Below are 22,871 nucleotides of genomic sequence, written 5' to 3'. Positions count from 1 at the left end.
AAACATCTGTGTTCCTTGGAGCTACAATTTCAAGCGCTCGATAACCACCGGTGGCTGGTGGCCAACGTTTTGGAGAGCCCAGCGGTAGCCCGTGCGCCCTCCGGGTCCCCTGAGCGCTGCAGCACCCACGCCGGCGCGCAGCATCTGGCGAGCGCTTGGTGAGGTCTGCTCGGTGGAAGGGGAGAGAGAATGCAGACTGGGGCCGTGAATAGTGGTCTCGGGTGCCAACAGGTGCACTAACCGAGAGCTCGCAGGAACTCGGCTCGATTCCAAGAAGAATGCGATCTGCCCTCCGTGCAGGAAGTCCGGCTCCGGCGCCAGGACGCGCACCCTACCCCCTGCCCCAGGCCCGAGTGGCCGACGCACCCCGCGGGCGAGCAGATAGGGCGGCGGCCGGAGCGCCAGACACAGGGGACGCGACAGCTGGAGGGAGGCGAGACCGGTTCGCCAGGCCCCGGGACCAGCGCAGGGACTGCCCCCCGCCAGGTATCCACCGAGACGCGGGGGCTTGGCGAGAGGGGATCGATGGAAAGAACGGGGCGCCCCAGGAGGGTCTGTCCCCAACGCGGGACTGCAGAGGGGTGGCCAGGCGTGGCAGCCGCGGCGGGGGGGGGGGGGGGGGAGCGGGGAGCGAGCGGGAGTGGGATCGAGAAATGAGGGAGAACCCCTCCCGCGCGGGAATCCGGGCGTGTTGGGGGATCGAGGCGGTGGGTCCAGCTCGAGGCGGCCGCGCGCGGACCTCCCGTGTTAGGAAAGCTTCCGAGGGGTGCACCCTGCTCCCCGCCACCGCTGCAGGAAGGGAAAAATAATCGCACCCATTTATGGGCCGCTCGCTCAGCGGTGCCAGAGCGGGCGAGCTCTCCTGGCGCGGCGACCCGGGCCAGAGCTCGCGGGCTTCGGAATCGCACAGTTTCTGCGCTGTGCGCCTCTGGGCAGCTTACCCTCTCTGGACTCCGGTTTCCACCTCTGTAGAAAAAAAAAAAAAAGGCTAAAAATAGGACGTCCCTCCCAGGATTTCTGCGAGCTTTCTGTGTGCTGGGGACCCAAGAACCTCTCCTAAATGTTAGATGTTGTGTCCCCCCCCCCCCCCCCGCCGTAATCTCCTGATCTCCTGGTCCTATTTTACCCGTGTGATTCGGGCTCGGGGAGGTAACTTGCCCACAGCGATTAGATGGGAGCAGCAGGATTTGAACCCGGGAAGTCGAACGCCAGAGACTGGACGTTAATGCCCAATCCAGGTCCCACTATTTACTAGAAGGATGAAGGGGGAGTGGGGTAAACAGCTTCTGAGACTCCTTCTCCCTGTCTGTGAAGGGAGTACGGTAATAGTACCTTACCTGCGGGGTTATTGTGAGGATTAACTGAGCCAGCACACATAAGCACCTCCCTCCTAGAGTGTGCATTCCAAGAGAATGGAATTCTTTTCTTTTTCCTGTTCTGTTTGCAGCTGCATCCCCAGTGCATAGAAGATGCCCAAGAAATACTTGTCAAATGAATAAGGAACACATATTACTTTTTGTCCTTATAATAACCCCTGCTGGTCTGGTACTATTGATGATGAGACTGAGGTTCAGAGAGGTCAGATAATTTGTGAGAGGTTAGACAGGTGGTGGGCAGAGAAGTCAACATTTGAACCCAGGTCTATTTGATCATGAAGTCTGCGTGGCCCTGACGTCCAGTCCAGGTTCCATCACCTCCGGGTGGGGGGAATGTGGCAAGTTATTTAACTCTTCCTGTGCCTCAGTTTTCCCATCCATAGAATGGGATAACAATGGTGCCTACCCCATATGGTTTTCATCAGGATTAAATAAAGATAAAGCGCTCAGAACAGCATCTGGCGTTTAGCAGGCACTCAGTAAACGCTGGCTACTGGCGGCCCCTACGAAAGTGGAGGGGATGGCGCAGCAGGCGCGACCACTCAGAAGAGGCGGAGGGAAGAGGGGGCTGCTGGCAAGGGGAAGGGGTGACCAAGGAGCTTTCCTGCCTTCTGTGTGCCTTCCACAGCACCCGGCCCCTGCTTGCTCTCTGGAACGTTCCTGAGAAGTGCCCCTGCTTGATGCAGCAGGAGGGGTGTACCCTGGTGTACAGGGAGGCTGTCCCAGGGCCCTGGTGCCCTGTCCTTATACAGAATGGGCACAGAGTCCCCTCCTTGCAGCAGGTGAAGCTGTGGGCAGAAGGATCTCAGGTGCTTGACAGTTACATACCAGTTATTCTAGCGAGGCCTGGGTTCAGCTAGCGTCTCTGAGTACCTCCCAGCCCAGGGACTCTGGCAAGTTGCTCTCTGAGCCTCAGTACCCCCGTCTGTAGAATGGGGACAAGAACAGGACCTCATCGTGCTGTTGACAGGGTGCTCTGCACTCGTATCTAGAAAAGGCAGCGATTATTGCTCGTGTTACTGAATGCTGGGTGCTCCTCTCTGCTCCTGGCCGGAGGGGCGGTCCCGTGCAGGTGAAACCCTCTCTCCAAGGAACATGAAGCCAAGTGCCCTGTCCTTGAGCCCCTTCTCATCCAGCGTCTCCTTCCAGGAGACTCTGCCTGTCGCATCCGTGGAGAGTTTGTGTTCTGGTGGGGCAAGTGCTGCCCTTGAGTGCTTGGGGCAGTCCCTGGGGACAGGAAAGCTGGCGTGTGACGGGAGGGGCCCTGTGCTCTCTGTTTAAGGAACTGCATCCTTTGACGTGGGCCCTCGGTGAGGGCGGGGATCCTGCCTTTGGCTGAATCAGTCGTTATCGTTTGTTCTGCTTGCTCTGTTCCAGGCAGATCACTCATGTGCCCGCTCTAGTGAGCTATGGAACCGGGGCTTCAGGGCCAGACTGCCCGGGTTCAAATCCTCCCTCTGCGATTTCCTGGCTGTGTAACCTTGGGCCAAGTTACTTAACCTCTTTTTGCTTCAAATGATGCATCTGTAAAATGATGTGATCGTAACAGCATCTAACTCACAGGGCTGCTGTAAGGATCAAATATATAATCAACCCACATATGGTGATAAGAACAATGTAATGATAGTAATGATAAATGTTAGCCATTTATATGTGTTATAATTATCTCCATTTTCACCTGGGGAAACTGAGGCTCAGGGAGATGAATTAACAGCCCAATGGCACAGAGCGATTCCGTCTTCTCTAGCACCTGCCCATTTATTTCCATTTCCACTGCCACCATCTTAATTCAGCCCTTCCTCTTTCCATGCCCAGATCCCCTTGTCTGCCCCATCTAGATTATTTTTTAAATTTATGCCCTATGAAAATATTTGCATAGGAGGTGAGCAGCTCTCTGTGATTTCATCCCCTGGTGATAAGCGTTGTTTGGAGTTTCATGTATGCTCCTCTAGGTTTCTCTCCCTCCCCTGGATATGCTAATTAATATAGATCATTTTTATTTGTCTTTTTTTTGTAAAGATTGGCAGCTGAGCTAACATCTGTTGCCAATCTTTTTTTTCTTCTCCTCCCCAAAGCCCCCCAGTACATAGTTGTATATTCTAGTTGTAGGTCTTTCTGGCTGTGCTGTGTGGGACACTGCCTTAGCATGGCCTGAGGAGTGGTGCCATGTCCATGCCCAGGCTCCAAACTGGTGAAACCCCAGGCCACCAAAGTGGAGCACGCAAGCTTAACCACTTGGCCACGGAACCGGCCCCTTTGTCTTTAGCAAAGATGGGATCATACTATCCAAACTGTGTGCAATTCACAGCAGAAATTTTTCAAAATTTAATTTATTTTTTGAATATTACACTTCCACATGATATAAAATCCAAAGGATATCTAAGCAAATACTGAAAAATCTCTCCCTCTATATCTCTCCCCAGCCACCCAGTTCCTCACTCCAGAAGCAAACTCTTGCCAATTTATAGTCCAGCTGCGGACATAGCAAGCTATATATAATTATAGTTGGTAGGGCAGAATATGTGTGTCATAAGTCACAATTTGTAAAAATATGGTGTAGTTTCTAGAAGTGGCGAAACGGGGGGAGAAAAGCTTTACGGGGAAATGCCAGGATGTCACTTCCCTCGACCATGCAATGGGTAGTCAGGAGATAGTCTCCCGAGACCATGGAACATTGTGTCATTCGTAGCAGGTCCTCACCTGGGGCGATTTTGCCTCCAGGAGGACATTTGTCCATTCCTGGAGACATTTTTGGTTGTCACAGTTTGCAGGGGGGTGGTAATGGGGCGATATCCTACTGATGAGGATTTTTAGGCTGCTTAATTTTAAAGTGGTTTATGATGAGGATTTTTAGGCTGGTTACTTTTAAAACTGCAGATGAGAAGCAGGCTCTGAGGACTGGAATTTGCTTGCCCTTGGAGAGATATTTGCATTTGTGAAGGAAGGGGGGGATGACCTTGTAGGGACCTGAAATTGGCCACGCCAGGATGTGTCTCTTTGGCATCGGGACTGTTTGGGGCTGATTGCTTTTGATAACAGGGACGGGGAAGGAGGCTCTGGGGAATGGAACTTGCCCTTGTTGGGACACATTTACATTTGTAAGGTAAATCTCTATCTGTAAAAGGTGCCTCCCTTTCTGTACCAGGAAGAAGAAGAGAGATGACCTTGTCCCTAGAAGCTCTTAATGGGGAAGGCAAGAACTTAAGTTGGTTGCTGTCTGGCAATCTCATGTAACTGATTTAGGGTGGTGGCTTCTAACCTTTCTAACCTTTACTTAATCCGATTTGATTCTTGTCTAAAAGTCATGGGATCACCCAGTGATCAGACCCCACCTGCACTGATACCATTTTAACTTTTTTTCATGTTCTTTCCTTTGTTTTGTAAAGAGATGACTCACATACCCATGCCTTATAAAATTAGCCCTAACCCTCAACTTGGGGCAGCAGCAGCGGCTCTGCCTGCCCATGGGTCCTGTCCCCATGCTAGCGGGGGCAGCAGCAGTGGCTCTGCCTGCCCATGGGCCCTGTCCCCATGCCAGCGGGGGCAGCAGCAGCAGCAGCAGCAGCAGGAGCTCTGACTGCCCGTGGTTCCTGTCCCCATGCACCAGCTCTGCCTGCCCATGGGTCCTGTCCCCATGCTAGCGGGGGCAGCAGCAGCGGCTCTGCCTGCCCATGGGCCCTGTCCCCATGCCAGTGGGGGCAGCAGCAGCAGCAGCAGCAGGAGCTCTGACTGCCCGTGGGTCCTGTCCCCATGCTATTCTATTCTCTAAATAAAAGAGCACTACTGCCAGATCTTAAGAGTCTAAGAAATCTTTCTATCGACTCCTTGGCTCACCAACCCCGCATCACTACTGGCGTCCAGTGGATGGAAGCCAGGGATGCTGTTAAACATCCTACAATACTCAGGACAGCCCCACCACCGAGAATTATCTGACGCAAATGTCCGTGGTGCTGCGGTTGAGAACCCTGACTTAGACCTACAAGAGTTGCCGATTTGTCCTTTTGCCTCGCGCTCCAGCTTGGCTCAACTCTGTACCAATTGGCAGGCGGGACCTCACAATCTAGGTGTTCGGTGAGTCTCACGCTGCCGGGTACCATCATTTCACCCCAGGAATGACAGTTCTGGGGCAAACAAAACCATCTTCCTGGAGATCCCCACCTACCTCCTCTCATTTTAAGACCTGACAAATAGAAATGGCAAGCAGTAGGATATATTGGAATATACGGGGAAGCCATTTGGTGTAAACCCAATTCAGCCTGACTTTGTTTTTTCCGAAAGGGCCTGACATGGCCATTGAGCATGCATTGTATATCTGCTTTAAACATTTCCTGTGGCAAGAACAAATGCCCTTAAGATAAAGGTGCCACTTCCCCCCCACATTGGCATTTCCTTAAGGATAAGCATCTTTCCTCAGGCTAGGAACTGATTGCTGCGCTCACCTTTGACCACCCAGCTCACCTGTGACCACCTAGCTCGAGACAGCAGACCTGCCACCCTGCTGTGTCCACCCAGACAGCAGACCTACCTGCTGTGTCCATCAATCACTGTGCCAACAGAGCAGTCTCGTGACTGTTGTAAAAAGGACATTTCAATCATATGTGAAACATCCTCTTTGGGGGTATATAACACTCTGTACACCCCACTTCTTCAGTGCCCTTTCTTCCTTCCAGAAGAAAGGCCCTGGGCCATGGTCCTCACATTTTAGCTCAGAATAAACTCACCCAAATTTTCATTTATAGATTGGTGATGGATTATTTTCGTTGACAGAACTTTCTTCTGATTGTCCAACTTATAAACCAAGTCTGTCTCTATGATGGGAAAAAATTCTGCCACTCCTTTGGAAAGCCACGATTTTGTGCTTATTAGGGGTGCTAATACATCAAAGGTTGGGAACAGTAACTGTGGGCCCCCAGTTACTCTTGGGAATTCTAGACATAGGATTTTCTTTTAGGTGATGCCCACCCAGATTCAAATGCCATAGAAACGGAACTGGTTTGTTCTGGCATTTGTAAAATATGGAAATCTTACCATAGGCCTGGGTCATTTACTTCCTTCTTTCTTTCTGCATGAATAAAGAATGAATGAATTCCAGAGTTCACTGTGCCTGGAGGATTAGCATTCTAGCCACTGCCAGTTTCTCTCTGGGAATTTGGTCTTAGGTGGCTAGAAGTAACCTGAGCAGGAAATGGTCCAACATTTCTCAAAGGTTAACCCATTTAGCTCTTAGGAGGTAAGGTGTATCGTCCCCATTTTGCAGATGTGGGGGGCGGGGATTGAGGTTCAGAAGGGTAGAGTTGTAAAGTGCTAGAGTCAGGGTTCGCGTCAGTCAGCCTGCCTTGAAACGTGGGCTGATTCCACGCTACCTGTCCTTCACCTCTGGCAGGGAAGCAGTTAAACCTGTAAGATCTGAATGTTGCCCCAGGGGCTGAATCTGCAGAACATGGTGGCCCGTGCCTGACGGTGTCTGGTGAAGCCTGGGGTTCTCCAGCAGGAAGAATGCTTTGTTGCAGAAAGGAAAAGATAGTTTCTTTCTGTGCCACCTCACTCTGGGCGGGGAGGATCCGGGAAATTAATCTTACTTACTTCCTTATAACTCTAAGAAATAAAATAACCTTTAGAAAGGACTTTGATCTTTTTATTGCACAGATGCTGAAAGAATATTGATGAGAGGGAGGTGCTGGGGTTCAGGAAGAAAGAAATGCACCGTTCAGCTCCAGACAGCGTGCTTCTTAGCAAACCCAGCATGCAGAGGCCGCGGTGCGGCCATCATGTCGCAGGTCAAGGACTGATCTGCGTTTAACCCAGCGAGACCTGGTTCTTCATTGGCTGGCGAGGGAAGAGATGATAACCAGAGTGGCATAAAACTGCCACGGAGCTGGTAACTATCTCCTTCCAGGGAGCCAGTGGCCAGTGGTACGACGGAGAGAGCAAGTCCAGGGCTGCGTGTAAGGCAGAAAAAGATGGGCTAAGAACCAAAGAGGGTCCACTGCCTCGGCAGAGTGGAGGGGACACCTGTGTGTTCCCGTAGGCCTGAGGGCAGGTGAGAGGCTGCTTTGGGGGAGGGCCAGGGGACACAGAAATGATAGGGAGCACTTGGGGATGCGTCGTGAGAGAAGGACAAAAACTGGGGCTGTCCTGTTGCACATTGCGGAATGCCAGGTCCAGAACATGCACCGTAAATATTGGTTAGAGGAAAGAATGACTGTGGGGAGGTGGGAGCAAGGGAGCGTGTTGTCTTAGCAAGCTTTAGAGCTGTCTGCTTGAGTGGGAACCTGGGCTTCCTGGGTCCTAACTAGGAGATGCTGGGGGAGTTTTTGTCACTTTCTGGCCTCAGTTTGCTTGTCTGCAGAATGGGTGGTATTCTAAGAGCTCCCACCTCCACGGGTGCATAATAAGAGAATATGGTACACGTGAAGTCCTCAGGAAATGTCATCTCTAACCACTTCTCCTCTTCCTTCTCCTCTTCCTCTTCTTCCTCTGATGACAATGATGGTCAAAATTCAGATAGAAAGGCATGGGTTCAAATCCCATTCTGCCTCTGTTTAGCTGTGTGGCCTTGGGCAAATTACTTAACCTCTCTAGGCCTCAATGTAGTCATAAAGTGGGGATAATAGTACCTCTCCATAAGGTTATTTGAGGACTCAGTAGCTAATACATGTGAAGGGCACAGCACAGTGCCTGGCACTCAAGTAGCGCTCAATAAATGGTGCCGTCTTTATGCTTATTATTGTGGTTGTCGTTTGACTAGATTCCTCTGCTGTGGAGCGGGGAAGAGGGGCACAGTGGAGATGGGTGTCAAGGCAGTGGGGTTTATAGTCTTGTTTTGCCAGGAAGGGGCCTCTCCCAGGAGGCAGAGTCAGGTTCAAGGTACAAACAAATGTCTTTCTAAGTGTTTAGTGAATCACTCGATGGAACACATTCGCCATGAGTTCCCGGAATGGAGTGGTGGATTAGACTAAATTAGTGCTCAGATCATTTCCAGCTGCCGAAGGGTCAATGTTCCTGGAGATAAACCCCAGCTGATTTCCAGGAAAGACGCTCTTTATTCATAGGAGAAGAAAGAAGAGACTGATAAAGATTTCCGTATTGTTGCAAAGGCTGGGACAAACAGATTTCGTTTTCTGAGGCATTTGAATCTAGGTGGGTATCATTTAAAAGAAGAAAAGGAAGGCCTGTTTCTATAGTTCACAGGAAGAACTGGAGACCACAGTTACTGTGATGTTTGGTGTATTAGTGTCCCCCCCCCCCCCCTGCAAATGCCAACTCGTGGCTTTCCAAAGGAGAGGTGGAATTCTCTCCTGTGGTGGAGACTTGACTTACAAATTGTGCTATCACAGGGAAGGTCTTCAAATGAGAGGAGGTAGGTGGTGGGCTCCAGGCAGATGGCTCTATTTGCCCCCACGACTGTCATTTCTGGGGTGAGATGAGGGTACCTGGCAGCCTGTGACTCAAGGAACTGCCAGACTGCGGGGGCCAGCCTGCCCGTCAGTGTGGAGTCCAGCCGAATTGGAGCAAAAGGATAACCAGTAATCCCTATCCTGTCTTTACTGCAAATGTTGATATTTTGTTCATCATGGATTTTTGCCTTATTTCCTGCTTTAAAAAATATTGCATTTGAGCCAACCCTGAGGGCCTGGTTTTGTTTTTTTTTTTACTCTTTTTTTTTTTTTTGAGGAAGATCAGCCCTGAGCTAACTACTGCCAATCCTCCTCTTTTTTCTGAGGAAGACTGGCCCTGAGCTCACATCCATGCCCATCTTCCTCTACTTTATACATGGGACACCTGCCACAGTATGGCTTGCCAAGCGGTGCCATGTCCACACCCGGGATCCGAACTGGCAAACCCTGGGCCGCTGAGAAGCGGAATGTGCACACTTAACTGCTGTGCCACCGGGCCGGCCCCAGGCCTGGTGTTTAAAGTTTGGTGCTCTCACACCTTCAGTTGCCCCTGGTTCTGTTCCAGGTCATGGAACCACACCACCCGTCTGTCAGTAGCCCTGCTGTGGTGGTGGCTCACACAGAAGAACTAGAAGGACCTACAACTAGAATGTAGAACCATGTACTGGGGCTTTGGGGAGAAAAAAAAAAGGAAAAGACAAATACTGCATTAAAATATTATTTATCTTGATTACAGGAATTTTGGGGACCCTCTTAAATTTGCATCCCAGGCCTCCCTCCCTCACTCTACTCCTGGCCCTACAGCAAATAGCACCGAATCTAGAAACTTCCCAAGCTTAACATCATACTTACCCAGCATGGGCAAAAGGATGGCCGAATTCAAGATGTGAGTGTTGAAGAAATGAGTTAAAAAAAAAAGAGAGAGTGAGATTTGGCTTCTCCGAGAGGAAGGAGCACTTATGATACTATATTTCAAACTAAACGCCAGTCTTCTGCTTCAAAACCCCTGTGTCCAGGCTGCTCCTGCCTACTTAGGGACACTGATCTGATTGTCCCAAGACCTGCACTACTCATTTCTTCGTATTTTTAAGTCCTTACTTAATTTTCATATGGTTTAATGGGATTTTCGGACATCATATATTTTATTTTCAAAAAGCCATAAGTAAGAGGTATGCACATGTCAAAAAATATTCCGAATGATACCAAAGGGTAGACAGTGAAAGTTGCGTGCTTCCTTCCCCTCTGTCCTGCGCCAAATCCCACACTGCAGAGGCGACCACCCTTAACCATTGCTGGTTTTCGTTCTTTCACTGGTTACTATCAAAAGTCTAAATGATGTCTTGCTTTGTCCGATGTCCATAGTACGCATTGACTCTGTTATAGGAAAGCTCAAGAATTCAGCTCACTGACACTTCATTTCCTCTCCTTTCTCTCTTCCCCTTTCTCCCGTGTGGTTCCTTCTCTTCCATTTTTCTTATTTATATTTTTTAATTTGCTCCCTTTTGCGGCTCTAAATTAGGGTTTCTCACCCTTGGCACTATTGACATATCGGGCTGGATAGTTGTTTGCTGTGGGGGCTGTCCTGTGCATTGTAGGATGTTTAGGAGCATCCCTGGCCTCCACCCACTAGAGGCCAGTAGCACACCCACACCCTAGTGTGGCAACCAAAAATTTGCCAGACTTTGCCAAAAATCCCCGGAGGCAAGTCCCCCCGAGTTGAGAACCACTGCTGATGGTATACTTACAGTTCCATGACCTTTGGACAGTGTTTCCTGACTCCCCACATCACAAAATGAGGACATTAGCACCTTGACACTCTCCTTTAGTCAGGATCTTCTCTCATCCATTTCCCTACTTCTAGAAACTGTCGTATTTTTACATGTCGTGGCTTATAAACATGTATCTTCTGTCGTACAAACTGTAATTATGTTTCTTTGTCTCTGGGTGGATTCTTAAATTGAAAACTAGTATACATGGCTACAAATTTCCAGTTACGTGCATGTTAGGGAAGTTCGATCAGAGAAAAAGACACGCAATTTGCTAAATCTGAGCCATCAAGGAAACTGATCCCTAAATCCCGGTGTATTGAGTTGTTTTTCTCGTGGACTCCCTTAATTGCTCAATCAGGTCGGAGTTTAGTGATTTCATTTCCGGATCGTGACTTTCTTATTCAGCTTTTGGGAGATGGCCTGGAATTTCTATTTGTCTTTAATTTCTCTTGTTGACAGAGAAAACACACAGCCTTCACCCCCATCTCTGAGGTCACCAGGCTCTGACTCATCCTCTGTGGGGCGGCAGAATTTGCACCGAATGCTTTTCAGGCCTGACGTACAGCTGTTGACCTGTGGTTTCTTTTTATGGCCTCTTGAAGGTCCTGCCATCCTGCGTCTCCAATACCTTCTGTGTCTCCCTTCAGCTTATTCTCGAGCAATTTTTAACGGACAAGTGCGTGGGAAGTAAACTTTCTTCCACTTTGCGTATCTCCCCACGTCTCTATTTTCGTCCTCAAACTTGATTTTGTAGTTTGCCTGGGCGCAGGATTTTCGGTTAAAAGTCATTTTTCCTCCGAATTTTGAAGGCACGACCCCACTGTTAATAGCATCCTTTGTTGCTGAGGACAGCAATAAGTCTGACTTCCTCCTGTGTAGATTAAACAATTTTATTTCTGAACACTTCTAAGATTTCCTCTTAGCTGTTATAATCGAGAATCTTGTGAGGGAGTGTTTGAATGCGGGCGTTTCTCATTCATTTTTATCCACATTTGGTGGCCTGTTCAGTCTGAAGACCCTCGTCCTTTGTCAGCTCAGGTATTTTCTTTTATTGTTACCTTTGATATTTTCAGCTCGTGCATTTTCTTTGTTCTGGAACTTCTGTTTTATAGATATTGGACTTCCTGGGCCAGTTTTCTATATCTCTGAACTTTTCTAACGTATTTTTCATTAATTCTTTACTCTTCATTTTGGGAGATTTTCTTGACTTTATCTTCTGACCCTCCTATTAAATTTTAAAGAGTTAGGCATTTTTTTAACTTGCTTCTCTTTGCCCTCTGACTGTTGTTTTTTTTTTTTTATGACAGCCGGTTCATGTTTTCCTGTAACACCCTGTTTATGGGTAGAAACTCTCTCAAATGTCTCTGAGGATAGTAAATTAAAAGTTCTTAAATTCTTTCTCCCAGATTACCTCTGTTTCAACAATGTTGCTTTTCCTTCCCGTTCTTTTGTGTCTTTGGTTTTCCTCTGATGCTTGGTGATCCTTGTTTAGCTGTTTTCTTTCTGGATGGAGGACTGGATTAATGGACAGCTGTGGTGGTTAACCCTGCTGGGGGTGGGTGCGTTTCCCCAGCAGACCCCATCCCTGAATGGCAGGGTTAACTGAGATGGCTGGCTACCAGGTGGCCAAGACACATTAAATCTGAATTTAATCTGGGGTAGCAACTTTCTCCTTCAGGGCTTAATTCTCCCCAGAAAGTTTGAGCCGTGTGTTTAGAGAGAGGCTCTTTGTGTCTGCAAATCTAGAGAGTACAGTCCCCAAGACCCCTTTAGTTTCTGACACCCATCGCAAGTTCTGGGTCCCCAAGGCCCACCCTTAGGTTCATTAATCTCCAGAAGGACTCAGAGAAGTCACTGAAAGCTGTTATGCTCACAGTTATGGTTTATTACAGCTCAAGGATAGAGACTAAAATGAGCACATAGGGCGGAATCCAGGAAATTACCAAATGTGGGGCTTCCAATTGTCCTCTCTCCATGGAGTCATGGACAGCGTCACTCTCCCAGCATTGATGGTGACCATATGCACAGGTTATTGCCAACCAGGGTGCTCATCCAAGGCTTGGTGTCCAGAATCTTTACTTGGGCTCTGTCACATAGACAGAGTTGGCACCCACATGGCTGGTCTCAGTGTCCAGCCCCTCAGGAGGTCAGCTGATACTGCCTGACCCAGATCCCCCCAAGCCCCCAAATCCCATCATTTCTATCTGGCTGGCCCAGGGCCCCAGGTAAACAAAGATACTTGTACTGAGCAGGACTTTCCAAGAGCTTGGAGACGACCTCCCAGGAGCCAAGGGCAAAGGCCAGACCTGTCTTTGGGTAAGATTAAATTCTTTAGCACACGGTGTCCATCCTGAAATCAACGGGCACCCTGTAGGTACTGGGGTGGAAGCAGCCTACTTGTTCTCCAACAAGATGAAATTCTCTAGTTCCTGCTTCACAGCCCCTCTGGCACTCCCTACCTGCCTGCCCCGAGCGGGGCACCTTCCTGCCGCTGAGCTGAGTGGAGCGTTTCCCCTCTGCCCGTCTTTCCCTGGTAACTGATTTGATCCACGGTTTCCTCCACCTGAGCTTTCCATCGATGAATTCATTCACTTCCTGTCTCCCGGAAATTCGCCATCACCTCTAGTCCAATGGTTGCCTCCCTCTTGCCTTCTTGTTTACGTTGTTATGGGTTTATTCCCTTTTCTGTGTCTTTTCTGGAGCTTCATTGGACTCCAGGAGGGAGGAAAGGTCAGCCCGTGGGCTCAGTCTGCCATCTTGAATCAGAATGCAATTTCTTTTGTTACTTACTAAACACAATATGATATTTAGCATTTTGTCCCTTCACCCTGAACCACTTCAAGAAATTTGTTATGTGACCAATCAAGGACCAATCAGATTTGTCCTGTGGCTCAATGAAGGCACCCAGAACTTGGAGTTCTGTAGACCCAGCTTCTGGCCCTGGATATGGACAAGCCATTTAACTTCTGGCAAGTTACTTTATATCTTTGGAAACTGTAAAGCACAATGATGCCAATTGCAGAATCAGACTGCCTGGGTTTATATCCAGGCTCCATTCTTTACTGGCTGTGATTCCTGGCCAAGTTACTTAACCTCTCTGTGCCTCAGTATCCTCAGTAAAATAAGGATAATAATAGCGTTTATTCCTAAGGCTATGGTAAGGATTTAATGGGTTAACCCCTGTCAGGTTCTTATAACAGAGCCTGGCACATACATATTAGTTGTTTTGTTATCATTGGTTTGTGCTTCTATTTTCCGCTCCACAAATCTGGAACAACGGTACTTAAGTTGTGTTATATAATGTTTGTTTATATAGGCATTATACACACTATTATATTGTAGGGATCTGAATTAGTCTGATTAAGAGCTAAGCTCCTGTTTCCAGAGGTGGATCTAGAAGGAGGTTCTTTTTCTTCTAAAAGAGGGAGACTTGACATGGACTCAGATTCAGAGTGTGGATGAAGCTCGACTCCGCTTGCTGCCCCCTCCTGTGTTTCTGAGACCCAGCGGTAGAAAGGGCAGGATTCCCTGGCCACAGGGGGCATCCGGGTTTGTTCTTTTCCGCTGCTCCTGGCAGGATTCTGAGCACGTGGCCAGCGGGAAAGGAGGAGAGGAGGGTCTCCACGGCCTGCAGGCCTCCAGGAAGCAGAGTCCTTCCTTGGGCAGCAGAGGATCCCACTCCTTCGAGCAGGTCTGCGTGGATGCAGGAGCCGTGACGGGCACCTCGTGTAGTCTCTGGCTGTCCCGGGGAGGGATCCTCATTCTTCTGCGACAGGCTGCGGCCGTCCAGCCAGGCAAGAAGGCGCCAAACTGCCAAGGCACAAGTAACCGGTGAGGCCACTTTTTCCTCGTACCTGTCCGCCTGCTCCTTGCGGCCTCCGTTCACTGGCTGACCTGTAGTGATTCGCAGACTGTGGCACATAGAAGAATCACCCGGGAAACGTGATCAAAAAGCAAATTTCCCGGTCTCACTCCAGACCCTCTCAGTCACTATTTCTGGGACTGGAACCTGGGCTAGGGTGGTTTTCCAGGATGAATGGGGTTCCGCAGATGTGGAACTTCCAGTGTTAAAACCGAGAAAGTTCTGGGTAAACGGGGACCAGTAGGTCACCTGATGATCCCTGGGCCCCGTCTCCAGCAAGCTCCCAAGTGACTCTCACGGGCGGCCGAGCTTCATCGTCTCTGATGCACACTGATCAGCGAAGCTTCAAATGTTGGAATTCCTTTAGGCTCCATCCTTTCCTAGACTCGCACTGTTCATATGGTAGCTCCATAGCCATTTGCGGCTGTTTACATTAAAATGAATTAAATTTAAATCAAATGAGAAATTCAGTTTCTCAGTGGCACTGGCCACATTTTAAGTCCTCAGTAGACACATGTAGTGGCTGCCGTATTGGACAGCGCAGGTACAGAACAATACCATCATCATGGAAAGTTCTGTTGGACAGTATTACCCTAGATGATCTCTAGATTAGGGTTTCTCAGCCTCGCCACTGTTGACGTTTTGGGCCAGACCATTCTTTCCTGTCGGGGGCTGTCCTGTATATGGGAACATATATTTAGCAGCATCCCTGGCCTCTACCTAATAGATGCCAATAGCACATCCCTCCCCACAAGTCGGGACCACCAAAAATGCCTCCAGATGTTGTGAAGTGTGCTGTCGGGGGGCGAAATTGCCCTGATTGAGAATCATTGCCCTACATCCATGGCTCCCACCAGTCTCTTTCTACAATAAAATAAAAGTGAACCACACGCCCTGCACGTCACACGGAGCTTAGGCACCAGAACGCAAACACTGTCTTGAAATTCAATTGCGCCAGCCGGCTTTACCTTCTTTTTTTTTTTAACAGATACCCTCCAGCTCTTTTTTTTTTTTTTTTTTTTTAAGATTGGCACCTAGGCTGTTGCCAATCTTCCTTTTTTTTTTTTTAAGGATTGGCACTTGGGCTAACAACTGTTGCCAATCTTTTTTTTTTTTCTGCTTTATTTCCCAACCCCACCCCCCGCCCGGGCCTGGTCCAGTGGTGTAGTGGTTAAGTCCGCATGCTCTACTCTAGCAGCCCAGGGTTCGCAGGTTTGGATCCTGGGCATGGACCTAGCACTGCTCGTCAAGCCATGATGTGGCAGTGTCCCATGTAAAATAGAGGAAGATTGGCACAGATGGTAGCTCAGGGCCAATCCTCCTCACCAAAAAAAAAAAAAAAAAAAGGTTCGCACTCATTTTCATTCCGTGTTATAAGAAGCATATTTGCTACCTCAGTACTAAAAGCTAGACCATTCTCTGGATGGATTTTTGCCCTTCATGAGACTAAAATTCCTTTTCATTTTCCAGCCTCTGACACTTCCTCATGTGCTTAACAAACTAAAAATCTTGTATTCTTTTTCATTGATTAAATATAATTACCTTTAAAAGAACAAGAACCCTTTAAATTTTCAAGACAATTTTTTAACCCTGAGGAAAGGAAATTACAAAACAGGTACATCTTCTTGTTCTTGGAAGGTGAAGGGAAAAAATAAAGAAAAAGAAGATGTACCCATTTTGCTCTGTTCATATTTCCCCTCCGATTCATAGCTTTGGTGTCTGTCTCTCGCATGCGCAGACCTTGTTTTTTGAGGGATCCAAGCGTGTGGCTGTCCGTGTGTCTGGGTCAGAGGCAGAAACGGTCTCTGAAATGCCCGTGGGCCACGTGCCAACAAGGGTTTCCTCCCGGGAGGGTTTTGTTCAATGAATGAGCGAAGGTTTTGCGCGCACTTTCTTTTAAGAGACTGTTTACATTGCTATTATTTCCTCGTTCTAAACGTTACACATTGCAGGTGGAGGATCCCAGATAAAGGATTTGTAACGGCCTCGTTGATGACAACCAAAGTCATTGTTCAGGTACCCTCACAAGCCCAGAAAGAACAGGCAAGCCCTTGCAAACAAATAGAATGTCCGTTTCCACTGAAATGTGGGTGTGTTTGCGTGTTGGGTGGCCTGGTACCTGGGCAACCGCTCAGGAGGGGTGACCTTGATCCTTTGTGCTGGAATTTTCTTTCCAAGATCAGGTGCCTGAGAAAGGAATCGAAGTTTCCAGAACTGCAATTAGGAAAGCTTGGTTGAAATGAGATGCTTGGGGATGAGCCATTTCTTTTTTTTAGATTCTTTTTCCTTCCTTCCCTTCTAGGAACGCTTAGAATTACAGACTGATATTTTGCATGTGTGTGTTGAGAGGAGGGAGGGAGTATGTAATTATATTATTGCATATCATTATTGTTTCCCAAAATTTGGTCGAGTTCCACTTTCCTAATTTTTGCTCGTTTTCTTACCATGCATACTAACATTTGTCTGTTCTTTTTATGGAATAGATTTACTTTAACTGGAAACTTATGTCATTAATATAAATGGAAAGCGTACCGCTTGCTTGTAAATACAGGTGATTATATATTTATATATATATATACACACATGCAGGGAAAACCAAACCATGTTATGAAATTCTAGCTAGATTACGCCGAGTGAAAGAAACCAGTCTGAGAGGGCTATGTACTGTGCGATTCCATTTACATGACATTTTGGAAAAGGCTAAATGATGGGGACGGAGACCAGGTCAGTGGTGGGCAAGGGGTGGGAGGCGGAGTTGATCTCAGAGGGAGTTTGGGGTGATGGACCCGTTCTGTGTCCTGATTGTGGGGGTGGTTGTGCACGTGTTCAAACTCATAGAACTATACACCAAAAGTATGTTATTGTGTGTTAAATTTACCAAATGAAATAGTTAAATTCTAGTCATAAGTTGTGGCCTCTCGAAGGTTCTGAGTTTGGAGCTTTGCTCCATCTTTGGTGAAAAAGAGACTATGGCAAATTCAGAGAGGTGTTGAAGACCTGTTAGTATCAATGGAGACTTGCCTAATTGTTAATTCGAGGTATCGAGTGGGAATTAAAAAGGAAGGAACTATTGCTGAGAGCTCCTTGGTTATTTTCCGTGAGGGGAATTGTCCTTTCAAGAATCCCTGAACTGATGGGAAACCGTCAGTTTATAAGAGGGATGTGTTTGTGCCAAAAACGGACACAGGCGTGAGTAGTTCTGGTCCGAGCGAACCCTCCCCGCGCCTCCTCCCTCCCCCGGAGTGGCCCAGCTGACCCCAGTGTAGGTTTTTCCCCTTCCACTGGCGAGGGCGGCAGCCACCAAGGTGGGCTTCAGGCCACGGACAAGACAAATGAGAACTTTCTGGGACAGCATTCCTTCATTCAACAAATGTTCATTGTGTGCCTCCTACGTTCCAGGCGTGGCGCAAGATGCTGGGGGTATAGTGAGCAAGATCAAATAACCCCTGCCCTCGCAAAGCTTTCAGTCCAGGGCAGGACAAACATTGAACAATAAGCACAAAAAGTTAGTATATAATTACAACCTGGTAAGTCCTGTGGGAAAAAAGGCAGGACACTATGAAAGAGGCTCAAAGGGAACTATTTGGATGTGGAGGAATAAAGGAAGCTCCTCTGAGAAAGCAGCATTTAAGCTGATACCTTAAGGATGCGAAGTTAACCCGGCCAAGAGTGCGGGGAAAAGCATTGAAGGCAGAGGGAACAGTGTGTGCAAAGGCCAGGAAAACAGGCTCAGCAAACTGTACCCTGCAGTTCAAATGTAGCTTATGAACTCAGAAGGTTTTTTATTTTTTTGTTGTTGAAAAAAACTAAAAGAAGAATAATAGTTCATGGCACGTGAAAATAATATGACATTCAAATTTCGGTGTCTGTGAATCGGGACACAGACACACCTGTTCAATTATATGTTATCCAGGGCTGCTTTCATGCTACAACGGCAGAGCTGAGTAGTTGCTACAGAGTCTGTATGGCCTGCAAAGCTTAAAATCCTTCCCGTCTGGTCCTTTACAGAAAAAGTGCATTGACCCCTGATTTATAGAATAGTGAACAAGGGGAGATGAGCAGAGGCCAGCTCATGGAGTACTTTTCAGATCTTAGTAAGGAGTTTAGATGTTATTCTAGATTCAACAGAAAGCCACTGAACAGAGTTTTGGTGGAGGTGGGGGAATTCTTGAGTCTTTTTTTTTTTTTTTTTTTGGTGAGGAAGATTGGCCCTGAGCTAACATCTGTTGCCAATCTTCCTGCTTTTGCTTGAGAAAGACTGACCCTGAACTAACATCTGTGCCAGTATTCCTCTATTTTGTATGGGGGACACTGCCACAGCATGGCCGCTGACAAATGGTGTGTAGGTCCACACCCGGGATCTGAACCTGCAAACCTGGGGTACTGAAGCAGAGTGCACGAGCTTAACCGCTACACCACCAGGCGGGCCCGTAGTTGTTTTTTTTTTTTTAACTGTGCCCTATGGCCTAGTTTTTCTGGAGCCCCTCGTAAGTACTTTCTTCTGTTTAAGCCAGGGAATCTTCTTTGCTCTTGTCTACCACTGGGATTTGCTTCTCCTTTGCTCCTTGGCACCCTGATCAAGAGGTCGGCTGAAAGTGTCACATTTCTCAGCTGTCTTTCAGGCACAGGTGGGTTGGAAATGTGTTTAGGGTGATGGTTTTTCAGTTTCCTTTTATTGCTGTGATGAATGTTATGTGCAACATTTCAATGACAATTTTATTGTACTTGTCCTGAGGCTTTGAGTAAACGGCACCATTAGAAAACTCAATACGCTTTGACTGTAATTAATTTTGATTCATTTTAAAGCTTCCATAGCTTATTTAGGGTTTGGGAAAAAAAGCATTCACACAGTCAGCTTATTCCAGCTTTTTCTCTCCCATTTTCCCCAGACATGGTGCTTTAATATTTTCTTCTTTTTGAAAACTGATTTTCATTTTGAAATGACTATAGTTTGGAAAAATTCTTGCCTCTTTTTTTTTTTTGTCTTTACTATTCCATTTTTAAAATTGTGATAAAATTTACATAACATTGAATTTACATAATATTTACATAACATTTACATAACATTGAATTTACCATCTTAACCATTTTTAAGCGCACAGTTCAGGAGTGTTAAGTACATTCACATTGTTGTGCAACCGATCTCCAGAACTTTCTCATCTTGCAAAACTGAAATTCTATACCCATTAAACAACCATTGACAACTCCTTATTTCCTTCTCCTCCCAGCCCGTGGCAATCACTACTCTCCTTTCTATTTCTATGGGTTTGACCACTCCAGATAACTCGTTAACTGGAGTCATACAGTATTTGTCTTTCTCTGTCTGGCATATTTCACTTAGCATCATATCCTCCAGGTTCATTCATTCATGTTTCTTCCTTTTTAAGGCTGAGTAATATTCTGCTGTATGGATGTAACGCATTGTGCTCATCCATTCATCCATTGGACACTTGGGTTGCTTCCACCTTTTGGCTCTTGTGAATAATGCTGCTATGAATACGGGTGTACATGTATCTCTTTGAGACTCTGCTTTCAATTTGGATATATACCTAGAAGTGGAATTGCTGAATCATAGGGTAATTCTATTTTTAATTTTTCAAGGAACTGCCATCCTGTTTTCCATAGCAGCTGCACCATTGTACCTTCCTGCCAATAGTGCACAAGGGTTTCAGTTTCTCCACATCCTCGCCAACACTTGTTATTGTCTGGGTCTTTTGCTAGCGGCCGTCCTCATGGATACAATGTGATATCTCATTGTGGTTTTGATTTGCATTTCTCCTAGGATTAGTGATGAGCATCTTTTCATGTGCTTGTTGGCCATTTGTGTATCTTCTTTGGAGAAATGTCTACTCAAGCCCTTTGCCCATTTCTAAATCTGGCTATTTGTCTTGTTGTTGAGTTGCAGTAGTTCTTTATATATTCTGGATATCAGCCCCTTATGAGATACATAATTTGAAAATCCCTTGTCTCATTGCATAGATGCCTTTTCATTCTTTTGATTGTGTCCTTTGATGCACAGAAGTTTTTCATTCTGATGTGGTCCAGTTTCTCTATTTTTACTCCTGCTGCCTGTGCGTTTGGTGTCACATCCGAGAAATCATCACCAAATACAATGTCATGAATCTTTTGCCCTGTTTTCTTCTAAAAGTTTTATAATTTGGGTCTTACTTTTAGGTCTTTGATCCTTTTTGAGTTAATTTCTGTGTCTGGTGTAAGGTGAGGGTCCAACTTCATTCTTCTGCATGTGAATATCCAGTTGTCCCATCACCATTTGGTGAAAACACTGTCCTTTCCCCATTGCCTGGTTTTGGCCCCCCTGTCAAAATCACTTGATGCTATATGCAAAAGTTTACTTCTGGGCTCTCTGGTTTATTCCGTTGGTCTGTGTGTCTGTCTTTATACCAGTTCTTGCCTCCTTTTATTCAGCTTGTTTATTGTTTTCCTTTCTGCAAAGAAGCCTTCTTTTTAGTGGGATTACAGTTGTTTTTATTTTCTACATTTTTTTGTTGTTGTTGTTAAGATTGGCGCCTGAGCTAACAACATCTTTTGCCAATCTTTTTTTTTCTTCTTCTTCTCCCCAAAGCCCCCCCCCCAGTACACAGTTGTATATTCTGGTTGTGGGTCCTTCTGGTTGTGCTATGTGGGACACTGCTTCAGCATGGCCTGATGAGCAGTGCTAGGCCCGGCCCCGGGTCGGAACCAGTGAAACTGTGGGCCACCGCGAACTTTACCACTCGGCCATGGGGCTGGCTCTTATTTTCTACCTTTAATGGGTAAATAGAAAATAGACATTTTTCTCTGCCCCTATTTCCCTTTTTGCCTGAGCAATCTTCATTGATTGTTCGAAATGCCTAAGTAGTTAAATAAGTAAATTAAAAAGTGAGGAAGTCAGTCTATGTGGAAAGTGGTCCAGTGTAGTAAAGAAACTTGTCTTCAAATCCTTGTCCCTGCTTACTCTCTGTGAGAGCTCAGAGAAGATGTCAAGTCCTTCTCAACCTCAGTTTCCTCATCTGTAAAACGGGAGCGTGAAGAGTCCTCTGCTCCACATCAGGCGCAGAGCGCGAGTATGCAGCACATGGTTCTGCTCGCTGCCTGCCTGGGAGTAGGTAGTCAAAGTTACTATGTTTCAGAAGTACATTTCTTGCTTTGTCCGTTTCACTTCTTAACTTAGTTTTCATTTTCATGCAAAATGTCCTCTCCTTTCTCTTTAATGTCAAAGTCTCCCTCTGCTTTGCATCCTTTTTCTTTTTTTTTTTTTTCCACTATAAATTTTTCTTTACATCATTGACTTGCAGAGTTGGAAAAGCCTTTCTAGGTCTTCCCACATTAATATCAGTTTAACCCGGCCGTTCTCAAAAGCAGGGCTGGGGTGGTGGGAGTAGTGATTTTGTCCCCAGAGGACACTTGGCAAGGCCTGGGACATTTCTGGTTGTCACGACTTGGGGGAGATGCTACTGGCACCGAGTGGGTAGAGGCCAGAGAGGCCGCTGAACGTCCCGTGATGCACAGGACAGCCCCCACAACAAACAGCTCTCTGTCAACAGTGCTGAGAAGGCGAAAACCCAGTTTCACTGAGGCTCATCTTGCCCTTCTTCTTTTTCTGAATGAGCTTCTTTCTCTTGCCTTTTTGCAAGCTGCATGTAGTACTGACTGGGGGTAATCCAGGGAAAAGGAAGAAAGACCAGTTTGGAGAATATTCTGGTTGTCCTTCTGGGTGACCATGTGAAAATGAATAGTTACTTACCCGAAGCTGTTGTACGTTAATGCAACTACTTGGGGGCCGTTTCTTGTGAAATTGAAACACTTAAGGCAAGCCACCCAGCAAAACCACTTCCCTGTGTCTTCTTTGGATAAATTGTCAAGTGGGCACAAGGAGACTCAGATGGGATGTAAACCGATCATTTTAATGGTGAAAAATGGGAAATAGCCCAAATGTCCATCAGTGGGAGAAGGAATAAGTCCAATGTGGTAAGGCCATATGATGGAACACTATACAGCCATTAAAATGAACCAGCCCCATGGCTGAGTGGTTGGGTTCACACGCTCTGCTTTGGCGGCCTAGGGTTTCGCCGGTTCGGATCCTGGGCGTGGACATGACACCGCTCATCAGGCCATGCTGAGGTGGCGTCCCACATGTCAACGCTGGAGGGACCCACAACTAGAATATGCAGCTGTGTACTGGGGGGATTTGGGGAGAAAAAGCAGAAAAAAAACAAAAAAAGATTGGCAACAGTTGTTAGCTCAGGTGCCAATCTTGAAAAAAAAAATGAACAGACTTGTAGATTGATGTGTGAACTGCCAACATGAATAGATCTCAAAATCAGTCTTATGTTTAAAAAAAGGACAAGTTGCATGAAGTCTGTAGGGCATGATAAAGATAGATATAGATGTAACTTTTATGCGTGAAACCCTAGTACTGTCGCTTATTGATGCGCCCTCTGTGTGGTTTTGCTGGTTTCCTGGGGCT

General features: G+C 46.9%; 1 protein-coding gene across 4 annotated transcripts in view; it reads left to right on the top strand.

Annotated features, from left to right (window-relative positions):
* Positions 1 to 349: 349 nt before the first annotated feature.
* The window catches only part of TMC5 (transmembrane channel like 5), a 73,788-nt gene continuing 51,266 nt past the window's right edge, over positions 350 to 22,871 (top strand). Inside the window, exon 1 of one of the 4 annotated variants that reach the window (XM_044747269.2) lies at positions 350 to 486. The gene's annotated coding sequence lies outside the window, so the exon portion shown is untranslated. Of the gene's footprint in view, positions 487 to 7,120; positions 7,255 to 7,276; positions 7,417 to 9,523; positions 9,660 to 22,871 lie in introns of those variants that run through there. The other 3 variants (XM_070484848.1, XM_014853464.3, XM_070484849.1) reach the window with 3 other exon arrangements.

This window comes from Equus asinus, chromosome 14, assembly GCF_041296235.1.
Source record: "Equus asinus isolate D_3611 breed Donkey chromosome 14, EquAss-T2T_v2, whole genome shotgun sequence".
Classification (NCBI taxonomy): Eukaryota; Metazoa; Chordata; class Mammalia; order Perissodactyla; family Equidae; genus Equus; species Equus asinus.
This window is presented reverse-complemented; position numbering and strand designations above follow the sequence as displayed.